At 40.1% G+C, this 14,129-nt stretch overlaps 1 protein-coding gene across 4 annotated transcripts in view; it reads right to left on the bottom strand.

The window, feature by feature from the left end:
- LOC118747845 (GTPase-activating protein) overlaps nt 1-14,129 on the bottom strand; it is a 64,632-nt gene that overhangs the window by 46,538 nt on the left and 3,965 nt on the right. The gene's annotated exons all lie outside the window — the stretch shown is intronic.

Below are 14,129 nucleotides of genomic sequence, written 5' to 3'. Positions count from 1 at the left end.
CAACTCAACTCAACTCAACTCAACTCAACTCAACTCAACTCAACTCAACTCAACTCAACTCAACTCAACTCAACTCAACTCAACTCAACTCAACTCAACTCAACTCAACTCAACTCAACTCAACTCAACTCAACTCAACTCAACTCAACTCAACTCAACTCAACTCAACTCAACTCAACTCAACTCAACTCAACTCAACTCAACTCAACTCAACTCAACTCAACTCAACTGGCAGATTACCGTCGTTTAGGCCCGACTTAGGCGATGAAGCTGGCATTGACTGCCTAAGACGTCGACCCCACTACTGCCTTTAGCGACAGACTAATTCGCCTCCACAGGGCTAGAACCCGGGGCTGAGATAGCTTTGGGTGTCGGCTCCGACGACCATCTGCTGTTCGAAGCTTTGTCCTTAGCCAGCTTCGATTTCGCGAGGACCCCTACTCATGGCCGGAGATGACTTCGCCTCCTCAGAACCCCACCCGGGACAGGGACAGCTTTGGGTGTCGGTTCCGAAAGCCCTCCGCAGCTCGAAATTTGCGTAATTTTTATTGTTTTGTCGTTGTTTATATTCATCTTGTTCGTACGACCACCTGCCTGAAGAGGCGGGCGCAGTGTTCTAAACATATATAAATATGTATGTAAGGGAAATCACTACGGCAGTGCCCCATGCCGCAGCATGGACACCGTTAGTCCCTGAGGCGACCCGTTGTCAGGAAGGCGCCGTTGTAATACCCATTTCTGCAAACCATCCAATGGGCACGGTGTCGCTTAACTCCCTGGATTAATGGGCCGACAGTTCTTGGTCATCGTTCAAGAGCAGCTCCAGAGGAATGGAGTGCACTGGACCAATACTTGAAGATGAACACACTTTTGCATACTACCCACTGATAAGTTCTGATTGATTCGACTTAGCCTTCGTACCAACGATAAGGTGCTTGCCATAGCACGAGTAAAATCCCTAACTTGAAAACCTTTTTGAAAATTTTGATTATTTTCTCCCAAGACTTGTAACTGTCTAGGGACCTTTTTTGAAGTTAAAGCAAACCCGGAATGATGGTCCAATTTGGCCCCAGCGCCAGTGTGCCCACTTCTGTTTGGAGCTTGAAAGCAAATGCAAGTGGTGTCACGGATCGCCGGCTCAGAATATGAAGAAAATTCAGGCTCCAGCCACTTCGTCGATGCAACTAAAGAAGTGCTAGCAGTATTGGGGTCTCTTGAGAAGGTAGACTCCTACTCTTTGTATTTTTTTGTTAACTACATCTCCTAAAATGCGCCAAATGTCTCCATCAAAAAAGGCTGAAGGCCAGTGTTCGCATACTAGCGACCAGCCAACCTTAGGTCATACTTCCATCAGCACAGTAAGTTCAACCTTGGAGTTGGAATGAAGTGTTGATATGATAGCTTAGTGGACCGATCGAGAAGCGGTATAGCTAATGTGATCAATCGTACTTCTTTCAGAAGTACGGTACTTCTTTTTTAGCTTTTGTACTTCACTCTTCGCAGTATGGTACAGTCAAATGCACTTCTTTGGAATATTTTGTACTTCAGGTCCTGTACTTCTCCAATCTTCTAGAAGATCGTCATATGGCCTTGACGATAAATTCGTTCAAACCCTTCAAGTCGCCGGAGACCGATGACATCATACCTGCGCAGCTGCAAAGGGTTCTGTAGGTGCCGTGCAATTGGATGGCTCCTATTTATACAAACTGTGTGACGACCGGGTACATCGCCAAGGCCTGGCGGGTAGTCAGTGTTGCGTTCGTCCCGAATGCCGGAAAAGGCATTCTCCTAGGCATTTTAGGCCTATCAGTATGTCTTCGTTTTTGCTAAAAACGTTCGAGAGACTAACATGAGAACGCGATTCCTCGTGACTGTCTTTCAAGAGCTCAACATAGTTATTGCAAGGAAAGGCCGGTGGCTACCGCCCTGCACACATTGGTAAAGTCGTTAGAGGAAGCCTTGACGCACAAAGATTACGCAGTAGTGGCCTTCCTCAATTACGAGGGGCCTTCAACAATGTCACTCCAGAGTGGGGGTGTTCGTCTACGGCTCTCAGAGAGGGTCAAGTAATTAGGCTTGATCCTGGATAGAAAGCTGTCGTGGAAGCCTAACATTAAGGAGGGGTAAAAAAAGGCGTCGGCTGCCTTGTACTGCTGTTTGGGGGAGCTATCGGCAAAAAGGTGAGGTCTCTCGCCCAAAATCTTATCTGGTGGAACTCATTAGAGAAGTCTGCACTTGTAAAATGACTGGGGGGTTTACAGCGGATCGCCCTAATCGGAATAAGTGGAGCATTAGGGACCTAACCTACACTGGCGCTTAACGTCATGTTGAACACAGCGGATATTGCAGACACAATTGTCGCAGCAGTTCTGGCGAGCTGTGACTTCGCCCTGAACACATAGATTAGAGCGCCTCTGAAATGTCTCCCAAAAGCTCCTTCTCCAGCTATATTCCCTCAATATAGTACTGGGTAGGGCTAGATTGAAGACAGGGTTGATGGAGGTGTCTTCTATCGGAAAATCTCCACCAAAAGTATGTTAAGGCTTCCGGACTTCTGCAGTGTCTTTCAAGTGGAAAAAGTTGGCATAAAGGAAGAGGTAGACTCACTGCTAAAGAGTGTGATGGAGCGCTCGAAATCGGTAAATGAATGTCTCATCTCTCTATCAATCGCGTCGGAGTACTTCTTAATAAGGCAAGTTTAGGTTACGGGTCACAGTAACATCACGGGAAACGGTATTGTGGCTGATGACCTGCCATTGGAAAGGCACCCATAAAACGTTATCCTCAGATAATGAGTAACTAGGCACGCCTCTGTCCTCGGGCGGTACACTCTTGGATGGTTGGGCCTAGTGTTAGCTCGGTGAGTGCTAGACTAACACGCATACTTCGTAATCGCGATAATGAAATTGATCTACTAAGTACCTAATAAAATGGACAAAAGAAAGCGTTGCTCCTTTGGTGACATAAAAATGGGAAGGAAGATGTTTCGCTGCTGCAGCAAATTTTTTTATAGGGCATTTTAAAATACTTTTTGCAGCGCAAGACGCGAGTGACCCATCGTTACCCCTTAAAGGTGCCGAAAAACACATTACCTTTGAAGGGCAAGCGATGGGAGTTCTGACAGGCCATTGTGCGATTATTTAGTATTCACACGGTAAGACTAGGAATTTCAATTTATCCTTTTTGTATCAAATTTCAAGAGGAAGATCCACTCTTTCTGTCCAACCTTTAAGATGCTAAGATGGAAACATTTTGGCTCGCACTCTTTAACTAACACTGAGTTCTCGGGGATCGAAATTACACGCATTCGAAATTTTGGTAATCTGCTCGCTGCGTTTCGCCGACTTTATTAAGGGTCTCCGTTCAGTTTTGAGCTATGAAATAGTTGGTTAAATTAGGTATAGCCAAAGTAAGGGACTACTAATCGGACAGACCGCTAAAACCAGGCCGCGTCTCGGGAAGTTTCTTTTCCCCCACAGCTGATATAGCCAGGCACATGACCAAACCTATAGTCTGTTACTAGCCGCTGCCAACGTGGAGAAATATGCGCGTTTCAGACGCATAGATCAGAAATTGAGTTCACCATTTCAGTTCCGCAAATAATGCTTTTGGCAAACGTAAAGTAAACATACTTAAAAAAAAGGAGAATTGCAAAAATCGTGGTAATAAAAAAATTAAAATAGCCTCAATGCGTCATTTCATTGCCTGCGTAATTTTAGTATGGACATGTGTGAATTCATACTCATATACATACATATGTATGTATGTATATTTGTAGCCCTGGAACTTAATTGCTAATGTTTACAATTTCGGAATGGCGTTCGGGAACACACACGCAGGCAAATCCATTTGTATGTATGTAGTAACTAAGTACTATGGAGCATAGCTGGCGGTGCCTTCCGGTCAAGTGCTACCAATATAAATAAATAAAAACGTGTACTTTGCACCTCCATGGGTTATACATACCACACATGTACATATGTGGACGTAGACCGAGCGCGCAGCAGAGTGCCTCAGTTACCAAGTGCTTGAAATGTGTTTCTATGTAGCGCCACCGCCAATCAATCGAATGCCAGAAAAACAGAACCACAGATCAATGGTGAACGCGTCGTCAAATGGAAGCAAAAAAAAAAAACGTGCTGCATGGAAATTACGAGCGATAGCATTCAGCAGCTGCTGGTAGTACTTAATGAGTAGAACCGGCGAGCTAAATTGTCTTGATGCTGATTGAAACGAACGCTGAGGCACATTATGATGCGCTGTGTTGTTGTTGCTTTTGCTGCCTCACTGTCCGTCCACTCCATGGTTCTCGACTACTCGACTACTCGACTGCTGACGCCAATACGATTTATGAATGAAATTCAAAACGTACGTACGCTCTGCCTTGCTGACGTCCGCATTGTTTTTGCTATTTTGTGTGGATACATGTGGTGACTGGAGTTGGCTGGCTAGCAACAATAAGCAACACCAGAGTAATTAAATATAAATAACAAAAAAAAAAAAAAGTCTACTATACAAATGTGGATATATGTATGTATGTATTTATGTATGGAAGCAGCGGCGGAAGGGAATTGCGGTGAAGTAAATGAGTGAGTGCGGCAGTAAGCTGAGCACATAGGACGTGGGAGTTGAGGAAGTGGAAAGTCGCCATGTGGAAATGTAAATGAAAATGTGAAAGAATTCGAATTGTTTGCCTTCATCAGCATGAATAGCTGCATAGATATGTTTATGTACGTACCTGCATTCAGTTGCACGTACCTATGTACATACCTATGGTATGTATGTATGTATCTGCTTATATGAAAGTAAATGTATTTGTAGGTTGTCGAACGACTGATTGAACGGACAGTGGGCGACACGCGCAGCTAATGGTTGGTGTCGTACAAGTGGCTGGTACTTGACTTGGAATGAGTGAATGTGTGGTAGGCAGTTTGACCGGGTGCAAGTACGGTGTGACACTGCATGGCACCACATGTCAACACGCCTATGAACCTGTCCGTGGTACAGCATACAGTGGTCAATAAAAATGTACAAATTTGGTTTAGTTTGTTTACATAGTACATATGTATGTATGTACATATTGGCCAATCCATGTCAAATCGACCAATGGCTGAAATCGAAAATTTTTTGGAATGATTTTTGGTCAGATATGATAAAAGACATCGCAAAGTTCTGCCAAAGGAAAAATAATTTTTTTTTCCAAAGTACATATTTTGAATATCTCAAAAACTACTACAGTTACAAAAATGGCTCCAGTTTCGTTTTAAAATAAAAAAAATTGAGAGTTTTGAATTAAAAAAAAAAATGTAAAAGCGAAAACTTATAAAAAATTTCGAAATATTTAAGAGGTTTTTAAAGATTTGAATTTTTGTACTTCGAAAAAAATTGTGTCTTGAAAACTCTGAATAAAGTTATGTTAAACAATTTTAATTTAGTTCAAATGAGTTTTTTATTTAGAGTACGCAAACATTTTTTTTCAAAGGTCAAAATTAAAAAAAAATTTAAATTTAAAAAATCACCTTGAAAATTTGAGGATCTTTTAAGATCAGTTGGAAGTTCTGTATAAAAAGGTACGGGTAACGTGAGCAGCCCATGTGCGAGATGCGAGTGGAGCCTTGAGTCACGAGTGGAGCCTTAAGTCACGGCAGGGCTTACTGAAATCTGCAGCGTCTGCTCACCAGTAGGTGCAGCTACAAGCGTGGGTCTGTCCCATATAATCTCAGCAATGAGTCGTGCGCTGGGTTTGGGTTCCGCCACGTAAAACCCTCTCGCAATGACAAAGACAGCAATACTTCAGATGAGACCCCCCGTTTGATGACAACCACGGCAAATGTTTGAAGGAAGAAAATGTTTAAAGGAAGTTTCCTTTATGCCGCGATATTCCGTGAAACTAATACAGCTGCGTAAAATGACCTCGAGCAATATCATTCAGCTCCGTCTTCAACTCTGCACCCACTGATGGCAGCGGAGGAAGGGGCAGACCTCCTCTACGTTGTAACGATCAGATGGAGAGGCACTAAGGTTCAATCGGCGCCAGGTAGAGAGAAGAAGGAACGAATGGTATGCTATGTTAAGCTCGACCGAAATCCGGTAAAGCGGTAATAGCACCAATTAAGCAGAAGTAGAAAAAGACAAATGCTTGCGCCCACCGATATAAAAATTAACAAACAAATTTTTCTCACAACTAATGAATGCTACAAAAAAAAAAAAATAGTTCGTAAACTAAAACAATTTGGTTGCTCACTGTGTGTGTGTCGAAGATGCGCTTCGCGGCTGTTGTTGGTCACCGCTGTTTGCTACCAGAGACTATTTTTAAATATTTCTTTCACAATTGCCTGCCCACATTTCTTCCAAGTAGATTATTATTGTAAGATTTTGGGGTTCATTTTCCACGAACTCAACATGTGGCATGAAAATGTTCCGGTCTTCGGTCTTCGGTCTTCGGTCTCCGGTCTCTTTGTTAATGCGTGTGTCAGCAGTCCACACCAATCAGCAGAGCGCCGCGCCGCTCAGCGAAACGTAACGAACGTGGGAAGCACTCAATTTTTTTGCTGGAAGGTGAACTAAGGAATAGTTAGACAACCACCATTTGGTTTGTCTAAGGCGAATTTCGTTTTGGTCGGTGCATCGTGCGATTACCGCATCGCCGCAATTCTTTGACTAATATAAATTCCTGTACCTATGTATCTACAAATGTATGAATGTACACGCACGCATGCCCATCGTCAAATTAAGTGGTGGCTGCATTTAAATGAGTCTTTATATTTTACGATGGTGTATTCTCAATAATTTATTTAATTTGTATTCAGTTTCATTATATTTACTAGGTGGAATGATGGAAAACTGCACGCACAGCTACATATATGAATTTATGTATGTGTTTGTTTAGTGCGTAAGTACAGGCAGGAGGTACATATGTGTGCATTCCCATTTGCTGGCTTTATTGTTGTTGTTCGTGGTTGCATTCTCAAACAGCGCAGGTAGTGAAGCCACTTTGATCAAATGACTTGATGATGACGGGGATTTCATTCATGAGCTAATGACTTCGACCCGCTGTTCGAGGTTTGATGACAGATGTGGGCTCTGTGTAAGTGCTGTTACTGATTGCTGTCAAGTAAAAAATTGGATAATGACAAATTTGGCGCGTAAATATGTATTAGCGAAGAAATTTAATGAATTGAAAATGCCAAAAACCATTACTTCACTACGGTTATATTGATTAAACCACTCAGTAAGGTCCTATTACATGTGATATCAAAAGAAAATGCTTTGCTAATAAAATTTTGTCATTCATATTGTTAAAAAAAAAAATTTTTTAGTCCTACATATTTGAGTAAAAAATATTTTTTTAAGTGGTATAAAAATCTGAAGACAAAAATGATGCAATTTAATAATTTTTTCTACAAAAAAAATGTTCCCCAGTTTATTTAATTTTCGTAAAAAATTGTTTTTATGCTCAAAAAGTAAACGAATAAAAAATTTTTTTACATCATTTCCTCTCAAACACAAATACATACATATTATAATTCAAATTAAATTAAAATTATTTTTTTACCGAAGAAAATATTTATTTCCCAAGAAAATATATGTACATTCCCTAAAAAAAAACTTTTTAGTAATTATTTTGGTAAAAACATACTTTTTTTCTAAAATATACGTATAATTTTCTAATTTTATTTATTTTCTCAGATGCTTAAAACCTTAAAAAAAAACTAAAAAATTTATATTATGTAAATACACAATAAATCCAAGTAAAATTTAAATTATTATTTTTTCTCAAAACAAATTTACCTTTTTCCTAAATAATTATTTTTCCCCAAAAAATCCCAAAATGTTTTCCCAAAAATCATTTCCTTTAATAAATAAATACATATTACAACTCAAATTAAATTAAAACAATTATTTTACCGAAAAAAAAAATATTTTTTTTCACTAAAAAAATTTCCTTAAAAAAACATATTGCCATATTAGTTATTATTTCGGTAACTTTTTATTAGTTTATTTACTTTCGCAAATGCTTGCTTTTGCTTTCTAAAGAGAAAAAAAGTATGCACATGCATATTGCCAGTGAAACATTTCAATCTGGGACTGATCTGAAGCCACTTAATAAATTTGTACATGAAGAACTTCAGCCTTTCATACAGTATAGCCAATAGGACCTTATATGAAATGATGGGAAGGCTTAACACACAGTAATTGACGCAAATAGCAGGCACTATATTCTTGTGGATTGGCCAGTATGACTCGTTATCTTCCAGCAGGCATTGATCACATCAAAATGCGCTTAGCAGCTAAAATATGCGGCCAATCAGATCTTGGATGCCGAAGTTCAGTTATTAAAGCGGTATTGCATCGACTGCGGCGTGTTACTTTTTGCGCGGTGGAGGTTTGCCTTTGCGTGCCGAGCGCATTGTTTTGAACATATTGACAAATATTCTATAAAATTTATTTAATGCAAGGCAAGTACACGTTCCAAACTTTTAATCATCGAGCTGGAGTATAATTTGGATGATAATGGCTTAGGAGACTCTGTCTCCATAGATAACTTTTTAACTATGTAAAAAACAAAAAAAAAAGTTATAATAAACAATTTTCAAAATAAAACCAGACAATTTCTATTTATTTAATTTTTATTTAAAGCTAACGACTAGACGAACAATAGTAGTTAAAAATTGGTAAAATAAAGTTGTTACGCATATAAATCAATATTATATTATGTTAGATTCATTTGTATTTAACTATATATATATGTTAGTATTTAACTATGTTGACAGAATCAAGCATATAACTTGTATTTGTATGAATGTATGCACCACTGAGTTTTGAAAAAAAAGATAAATACGTATGCGCTTTGTGTTCTCATTTATAAAGTCATGGACCGCGGCATTAAGGATCCGTGACGATATTAACTCGCGCCGCGTGGGCTCCTAAGGGACAATGTCCGGTAAGTAAACCTGTCAGAATCGAGAGCTGGCGCTTAGTCAGCAACAGAAGCTCCCTTCACCGCCCGTGGTCAATATGCGGTCATAAAGACCTTGCAACCTTGCATTACGGGCTTTTTTGCCCAGAGCGTTCGCTGAGTCGACTATGAGCCCATCGGTCCAGAATCAGGCCGCCGGTTGCCAACGGAACTCCTATGCCCTCCTTGTCCGAGGTTATGGCGTGGGGGGTGCACTGCCTAGCCAATTCATTAGCCCTGCAATTTCACGTGATATCACCTTGATTTGGAAGTATTCCGTGGCAGTTGAGAGAGAGGTCAGGCATTCCCCAACAAGTTTCGAACGTACCATCAGCTATTCCAGCGCCCTGATTGCCGCTTGGCTATCAGAGTAGATATTTACCCTCCTAGTCAGCAAAACATTGGCGCATAGCCAATCGGCTGTCTCTTTTATAGCGGCCAACTCTGCCTGAAAGGCGCTGCAGAGATCCGGCAGTCTGAACATAAGATCTATTGAAAGTTCCTGACAGTAGGCACTTCCTCCAACTCTGCTGTCCAGATTTAATCCATCCGTGAAGATGTTTATTGGACCTCTGCTTCAGATACTGCCATTCTCTCATTTACCCCTTGGGGGGATGCACGTGGAGAAGAAGCTGTTTGAAGCCAGCCTCGGAGCATTCCTATCTATTTCTGCCGGTAGGAGGTCGAAGCTTTTCAGAATTGTCGAGTGCCAATATGCTGGGTTAAAAGAGAATCCACAGCTTTTGAGCCTAATGGCTGTGTGAACTGCCGCTGCTTTGTGCGCAATATAACCAGGTACGATCCCGAGCATAGCATTTAGGGCTAGGAGTGGTCCGGATCGCTCCCCTGATTTCAATGAAGACCTTTGCACGCGCCGACTTCACAACTATGTTAAATGATCACAAGGTCAATTTGGGAGAGAGTCCCTAGTTTTTTTCTAAAAAAAGTGGCGTGCAAGCAAGGTAAACTATCAACTCCTTGTTGACGGCTGCATACAAATGTGTATTGTGGCTGTAATCGACTCTGTCGTGCCACTCAACTTCACACTGATCTTCCTTGTGAAGAGACAGTCAACGCCTTGTAGATTACTTTTCTCCGCCACTGGGACAAAGTACCTCCAGACCACATACAGCCATTGCATTACAATTAAAAAAAAGGCGTGAGTACCAGATACCCATGAAATTTGATGTGTAAACATCTGTGTACGACTTGAAAAATCATTAGACGATTTGTCCCAAACAAGTCTTGAAACGGTCTCTGTACTTGTCCCGAAATGATATAGAACCAGTCCCTGAAATACTGAACTAGTTCCGAAATTGCCTGAACCAGCCCCGTAATTAACCGATACTAGTCTCGAAATAGGCCTGAATTAATCTCACATGATCCAGAACCAAACCCGAAATGGTCCTGAATAGGTCCCGAAAGAGTTTCGAAGTGATCCCGAATGGTCTTGAAATAGTCCTGAACAGGCCCCGAAATGGACGAAAAAGTTTTAAAGTGTTCCTAAAATATTCCTGAACTAGGGTCGAAATGATCCAGAACTAGACCAAAAATGGCCCTCGAATAGTCGTAGCTAACCCTAAATTGTCTGGAACAGGCCTCGAAATGATCCCGAAAAGGTTCCGAATTAGTGCCGAAATGGGCTGAAATAGCCCTGCACTAGTCCAGAAATGTTCATTTGTATACACAAGAAGCAGCTAAAAATTTTCTGCTGGATTAACGCAAATTTTACCCATACCGATCGCCAAGACGTTTGCAGATAAAAAATTTGTAAAAAAATTGTACTTATGTACCAATAAGTGCATACATACATACAAATTTCTTCCTTTGATTACTTAGCTTCTAAGAAAATTTTAAAATCGCCTTGACATTTGTTTAAGTTTTCATACAATTACATAAAATAAAGCTACATAGGTAAATCTGTTCACATTCACATTTGCCAACAGCAATTGCATCGTAGACACTTAAGTACATACATACAGTAATTTATATATTTTATCTACATACATATAGTATATTTAGTACATATGTATGTATCTGAATCTAAGTTACTAACTTATTAAAAAATGCTCCAAAAATAAATGCACTTTTTGCTTAATTGAAATCAGTTTACACCAAAGGGATCACTGGGAAGTGCTTCTCAAACTTTTTTATCTTTCGAAAAGTGATACTCTTTGTACGTAAATATCTTTACTAAACTAATTTTTTTTTATATCTAAAAATATAGCTAATATACTCGTATAATAAATAAGTGTGCACATATGTAGTAGTATTTAGTAGTAAATTAAAATTGGTCGCCTTGCGCTGGTGCGTCGACTTACACCCAATTGCGCATTGGCTATAAAGCATCATTGTGACTTTTGGACAGCGTTGTCTCAATCTGATCGATGCGTCGAAATGACGAGATGTACGAATTACTGGTCTGTGTTACTATCGAGTTGTTGGACGAGCTCTGCAACAAAGTAACAAAAAAAAAGAGAAAAAGAACGAAAATTAATTACTACTTAGCCAATTCTCTTCGATGGACGTTCAAAATGTGCCACCTTCTTCTGTCGATATGAGCGACCACGCACTCGTGTTGTATTCCGCCTCACCGGATTGTTGGTGGTGGTAGACTTTTGCGATAGACGCACTGAACTGAAGGTACTACCACGACGACCACGTCTTATTTGCGGTGAGGGAGTGCCAGTCGCTGCAAATCCATTGAAAGCGATAAAAAATAGAACCAATTGTATGTATGTAAATAACTTTACATATGTACTACATGTATGTTTGTATTTTTGTAAATATATATATGTAGACATGCATGCAAGCAGCGTATATACATACATATGTACATACAAACAAACAACTGCCAAATTATACATATATTGGTGACTCTTACGTGTGCCTGCTATGGTTGTGCTACGTTTCGATGCCTGCAACATGCCGAACACCACTGCGCTGAAGGAGCCATGATGCGATGTCTGGCGCTGTAAGTTGGGCGTCTGCGATAATGGCACACCCGCCGGCAGTCGCACCGGTGACGATAATTGACTTTCATTGGCGCCTCTAGGATGCACAAAGTACGTGACCATTAGGCCTTTGCCCTTTACATTTATCTCGCCGCGTTTCTAAGTTAAAAAAAAAAATGTGAATGTGAGACCCCCAAAAAAGAAAACAAAATAATTGTCCTCAACTAAATATGTTTGTATGTAAATATTTAATACTAACCACACACGTGTATCCCTTGCCCTTTAGCAGCTCTGACGTTTTGGTAGGCACTTGTATGCGCCAATTCTCGCCGGTGGAGTCCATACGTGAGGCCACGTTCACCGTATTGCCCCAGATGTCATAGACGGGCTTGCGCGCGCCAATCACACCGCTCACCAAGGGACCGCTACAGATGCCCACGCGCAACTGAAAGTTGTTGAATGCTTCCTTGTTGATTTCCTCCAATTTTTGTTTCATGGCAAAGGCAAACTCAACCAAATCGCAAACGCTGTCTTCCGCTGTCTCCCCGCGTGCATTCAAATGTGCTGAATTTAGACCGGAAGCGGCCATGTATGTGGCGCCAACAGTCTTGATTTTCTCAATGGACGCAAAGCGGGGTTCCTCCAGGAGTTCGTCGAAGTCGCCTGGGGATTGGAAAAGAGGACAGTAATTTAATTAACTTTTAATTGTCAATTAACATTGCGTTTTTATATAAACTAAAAATGCGAAAATGTAATACTGGTGTGGTTGGCTAAGCTGCGGGCCTAGGCGGGACTGCTATTTACGAATATGCTTATGGAGCGTCTTGGAAAGGTGCCTCTGTCGCAATGCGGATAAGGGAGGCATCATGACACTGCAGAAAATGCGGCATGGCTGTAAAAATATGCAGCATGCGAAGTTTACTACAGATGCTAGGAGGCGACAAAACAATTCAAAGCCAGATTTTAAGTTGTCCGGTGTGCGAATCCGTAAACTCGTTTGCAGTTTCACCCTCCTCAGGAATGAGTTGCATCTATTCGCATCAAAAATAGATGCTGAGGGAATACTAACTGATTTGTTCAAAGTCGACCAAGTGAAATCTGATCTGATGAAAAAATGCCCGAAAATTAAAAACTCTGTGTACAATTATCCCAGAAGAAGGCTTCTAGGTATTGCTTATAAGGTCCTGTCGACGGTACTGTGTGAAAGACTTAAGCCCACCATGAATCAACTGATGGCGTTTTATCAATGTGGTGTCAGAATTGACAAATCCATCATTGAACCATCAAAGCTTAGAAAATAACCTCTGCAAGCAAATCGGCATCCGAACGCTTTGTCGTCTAAAAGCTGCTTTTGATAGGAATAAATGGATAGATGCTGCCTCCACAACGCCATGTGTAAATTTCAGATGCTTGTAAAACTTATACGACTATTAGCAGTGACGTCGAGCACCGTTTTAAGTTCAGTCCAAACGGGATGGGCCCTGACAAGCTAAATGTAATGAAACAGGAAAACTTAAATAAATTTTAATAATTCAAAACCACTACTTTATAATTTTTTTTCAATTAATGAACACCTACGTGTACTATATTTTTATAATACTTATTAGAAAAAAAGAAACAGTCCAGCGCCTTCGTCTTGGTCTGCAGGCTATGTGGTATGGTTAAGAGCATATCCAAGTCAAAAACGAAAGCACACATTAAGAAAAAAATATCGATAACAAAATCGATGAAAATATTGATAGGGAAATCGATAATAATATCGATAGCAAAATCGATAGAAATATCGACAACAAAATCAAGAACAAAATCGATAACTAAATCGATTACAAAATATCAATAACAAAAGCGATAACAATATCCATAGCAAAATTAATAAAAATATCGATAATAAAACCGATAAAAATATCGATAACAAAAGCGATAACAATACCGATAGCAAAATCGATAAAACTATCGGTAACAAAACCGATAAAAATATCGATGACTAAATCGATAAAAATATCGACAACAAAATCGATAAATATATCGATAACAAAATCGGTAACTATATCGATAGCAGAATCAACAAAAATATCAGTAAAAAACCGATAAAAATATCTATGACAAAATCGATAAGAATATCGACAAATCGATAAATATATCGATAACAGAATCGAAAAACCAAATTAATAGTTATTAGTACCAATATCACTTACATATAATCTCATTCAATATGC

Source organism: Rhagoletis pomonella, unplaced genomic scaffold (genome assembly GCF_013731165.1).
Source record: "Rhagoletis pomonella isolate Grant_MI unplaced genomic scaffold, Rhpom_1.0 Rhpom_scaffold_00012, whole genome shotgun sequence".
NCBI classification, from domain to species: Eukaryota; Metazoa; Arthropoda; class Insecta; order Diptera; family Tephritidae; genus Rhagoletis; species Rhagoletis pomonella.
This window is presented reverse-complemented; position numbering and strand designations above follow the sequence as displayed.